The following is a 4807-nucleotide window of genomic DNA, read 5'->3' on the forward strand; positions in this document are numbered from 1 at the left end:
TCTTCTGGGTTTATCATCCTAAAAAGCCCAACCAAATCAGAGTGGTGTTTGACTCCAGCGCCCAATATCAGGGTCTGTCTCTGAATAGCGTCCTTTTGACAGGACCAGATTTAAACAACAGATTGTTAGGTGTGCTGATTCGATTCAGGAAGGAGCCTGTTGTTGTGACTGCAGATATACAGCAGATGTTCCACTGTTTCACAGTGAAAGAAAACCACAGAGATTATTTGAGGTTCCTATGGTTCCGTGACAATGATCTCGACAAGGATGTAATTGCATGTAGAATGAAAGTCCATGTATTTGGAAATAGCCCTTCCCCAGCAGTGGCTATCTACGTACTTCATCAGGCTGCCAAAGAAGGAGAGCCTATGCATGGAACTGACACCTATAACTTTGTGAAGAGAGATTTTTATGTGGACGACAGTCTGAGATCATTTCCGACTGCTTTTGAAGCTGTTGATTTACTTCGGAGGACACAGGCATCCCTGGCAGAATCGAATCTAAGGCTCCACAAGATAAAGTCAAACAGCCCACTAGTGTTGGCAGCCTTTCCACCTGAAGACTGTGCTGTAGGTGTCAAAGATCTTGATTTCAGAGAGGAATCCATGCCTTCTCAACGTAGTCTTGGCCTGAACTGGAGAATATCAACAGATACCTTTACATTCCACTCACCAGATAACAGTGAACCTTTGACTCATCGTGGCATTCTCTCCACTGTTAACAGCTTGTATGACCCTTTAGGCTTTGCAGCACCTGTCACGATTCATGGAAGATTCCTGTTAAGAGAGCTGTCAAAGGGAATTGATAACTGGGACGAGCCCCTCTCAGAAGAGAAATGCAGAGAGTGGGAAATGTGGAGAAATGCATTGCAAGACCTGGAGAGAATTCATGTTCAGAGGACATATAGCCTGAAGTCACTCTCAAAAGGAAAATTTACAGAGCTGTGTATATTTTCAGATGCCTCTGTCAAAGCTATTGGAGCAGTAGCATACCTCAAGACTATTCATGAAGATGGACAGACCAACGTTGGTTTCGTCTTAGGTAAAGCTATTACATGAGGAAGTTTTTTGTCCAATAATTAGAATCTCTTTTATCAGAATTAAGTAGTAGGAAATTACTAGTCATCCAATTTTATATATCAGCTATGCATTCCGGTAATTTTGTGAATTGGTAAGTTTCGTCAGGGTGTGAAGAAATATAGAGCTGAGTATCATCAGCATAACAGTGAAAACTAATTCCATGCTTCCTAATGATATCTCCCAAGAGTAGCATGTACAGCGTGAAAAGCAACGGTCCTAGTACTGAGCCTTGTGGTAGGCCATACTGAACTTATGATCGATGAGACATCTCTTCATTTACTGCTACAAACTGATAACGGTCAGACAAGTATGATTTAAACCATGCTAATGCAATTCCACTAATGCCAACGTAATTTATATTTAAAAGAATGTTGTGGTCAATAGTATCAAATGCAGCACTAAGATCGAGTAACACTAATAGCGAGATACAACCACGATCGGATGATAAGAGCAAATCATTTGTAACTCTAATGAGAGCAGTCTCAGTACTATGGTACGGTCTAAATCCTGACTGAAAATCCTCGCAGATATCATTTCTTTCTAAAAAGGAACATAGTTGTGAGGATACCGCCTTTTCTAGTATCTTTGACAGAAAAGGTAGATTCGAGATCGCCTGTAATTGACTAATTCTGTAGGATCAAGTTGCGTTTTTTTAACAAGCGGTTTAATCATAGCCAGCTTAAAAGTTTTTGGTACGTATCCTAATGACAAAGATGAATTCATGATATTAAGAAGAGGATCTATGACCTCTGGAAGCATCTCTTTCAGTAGCTTAGTCGGTATAGGGTCTAACATACATGTTGTCGATTTAGATGATTTAACAAGTTTAGAGGATTCTTCCTAGCAATGAATGAATTTAATTTTTCCTTAGGGAGACTACAGTGCACTCCCTGATGCGATACTGTAGTAGACTGTTGCATAGTTATAATTTTCTCCCTGATATTATCAATCTTATAAGTGAAGAAGTTCATAAAGTCATTGGTTGGAGCTGTCGTTATGACGTTCTTCTTCGATCTAATGGCGGACTGGTGCTATGAGCACATACCGCCACTTGCTGTAAATTGGGTTCTTTTCTCTTTTCTTCGACTGCGCTTTCTTAGCGACGTTACGTAGAAGTGGAGTAATTACGTTAACAATGCAACATTCATTCTTGACACACAGTCAATGACACACAGGTGGATGTAATCACACTATAATGAGTCCAGGCAAAGGTTTATGGAAATGGAAAAGGTGGTGGCTTTCATAGCTCTCTGGCTGGTAGTGCTTTTAAAACTTTTAGTTTTACATTATTGCAAAGTACATTGTTTTAATAATCTTTTTGTTGTGCTTTAAAGAAGTAGACTCATTTTGATGTGTTGACTAAGTACATTATTATAATTTGAGCTGTCATATATTATTCAATATTAAATATAAAGTTAACATATTTTTAAATCTACTCAATTGCAACTTCATTACAAATGTTTCATTGCATATATATTTTGAAATACACGTTTAAATAGAAATTATATTAAAGTATTTTTTAGTTGACCATAAATGCCCAGTAAATTCAGTAGTACACTAACCATATTTCAAAGACAATACAAGTAATTATGAAATTACATATAAAGATGTGCTTGGGTCAAACAAATGACCATTTCAGCTATCTGCATTTAATATACATTAAAACTATAATAATAACATTTTCATTTAATTGCATAAACATGCAATTTTCCGTGACAATCCGTGTGCAGTCTAGAACTGGGGTTGAGAGAATGTTTCTTTGCAATCAAACTGTTGGCTGCTCTTCTAGGAACTCATGTGGAGCTACAAGTTAACCATACTGTTAGTCACTAATTAAGTTCACCTGTGTTTCATTTAGCTCCCTTTGTTTGCATGTGTATAGTACTCAGTTTGTTCAGTTCTTTGTGTTGCATTGCACTTTGTTCTCCAGTGTAGATTATCTCCATTGTTTTGTGTTTATTAAAATAAGTACTGCTATAGATTCCTCTCCTCTTCATTTGGTGACTCAACTGTGACACATTAATTCTTAGTTAACGTACAACGTTCCACTTGAAGTTCATGCGTGACACCACTTTTTATAGGAGATATTCATTGCACATAAGTGAATATCTGACAGTTCTTCTTTTTCAAGAAACCATTTCTACAGGCTCTGTCCCAAACTTGACATGATATAGCCTATTGCACATGCAACTGGACTGTTATTTAATTGTCTTTGCAGGCAGAAGTAAAAATGTCTGGAGGACTGGTTCTTCTATGGTATTGATGTTAAAATCCCTGTTTAAACAAGTGAGAATGAGTACAACTTTCATAAGATTTATTTATTTACTTTTTTCTTTGGTCAACCATATTTTAGGAACAGATTTGTACCCAGAAATAAGCTAAACCTGAAAAAAATCCCCAAACCTATTTTCACAGACAGTCACAGAAAAATAAGACGTGAAAGGGCAAATAAACTCTAAAAAGATAAAAGCCACTGTATGCTAATGATTGCGATGTGTAGTGTTTTATGCTTCTTAAATCAACCGCTCAAAGGTTTCTGCTGTAAATATGAAATATGTTTATTTTAGACTTTGCTAATTTATGAGATCTTGATGATTTTCTTTCTTTTTTCATGCTTTTTGTACAATCTTAAGAGAAGAGCCGACTTTTTATTTGTTTAATTCATTGATTCATTTATCAGCCTATTATGTGCCAAGTTATTTCCATAGCTATGCAATTATTTGCTATACACATATGTATATATACACACATTTTTTTACAACTACACATTTGGAAAACCAAGCGCAGAACGTAGAAAGAAGAGTGAAGAGAAAAACAGCAGAAGTGTTCAAAAACAAATATGAGCAGAAAAGGTAAGAGAGCACAAAATACAAAGTACTAAAACCAAGGAAATCGTAATGTTGTGTGATTCAGATTATTTTGCATTAATGTTTAAGTTTTGTGCAATATAATTTTTAATGTGTTAACATTTTTGATAAATGTTATTCTTTTAAAATGCGCTTTTAATTTTTTGATTCAGGCTTATTTTTATTTTTTTATCCGTGACCACAATACTTTTGACGGGAAATTAATCCCATACACATTCTTAAATTACATATTTCATACACATTTTTTTTTTTTTTTTTTTTGTTAAATTACAATTAATTTTCAATGCTGTTTATTCATGTGTTTCTCTGTTAAACCTGTCACAAAAATGTTCCATATTTCAATTAAATTTCAAAAGAGTTATATTTTGCATAAAGAAAGCCGTAAACTGTAAAGTATTTATACACATAATGGTAATATTTTTGTACTGCTTTTATTTATTTATTAATTTTTTATTATAATTTCAGAAAAGTAGTATCATCTTCAGATTTTTTTTTTTTTTTTTATGGTAGATTTCATTTAATTGGTTTATTTAAAATATTTAATTTAACCAAGCAGATATGTGAGTTTATAATATAGGCTACCTTATAACAGACTGATTTTCTTTGTAAACAGAGAAAGAATGTTTCTCTCATTTATAGATATTTACGCTACCATATTTTGGATAAGAAGTGCAATTCTATTTAGATGCAGTGGAAGGTCTGTCATTTAATGTTTTGGAAACCTTTGGTGTCATTTCTTGGTAATTTTGGCAGTAAAATAGAGGATGTGTGTGTTACTACAGTAGCCTATGTGATTTATGAGTGACTTTTACTTTGGTAATCCGCAATGCTGATTCCTCTTACGTCAACATAAGACAGTGA

The sequence above is a fragment of the Abramis brama genome (assembly GCF_963993115.1).
Source record: "Abramis brama genome assembly, chromosome: 24".
In the NCBI taxonomy this organism is placed as follows: domain Eukaryota; kingdom Metazoa; phylum Chordata; class Actinopteri; order Cypriniformes; family Leuciscidae; genus Abramis; species Abramis brama.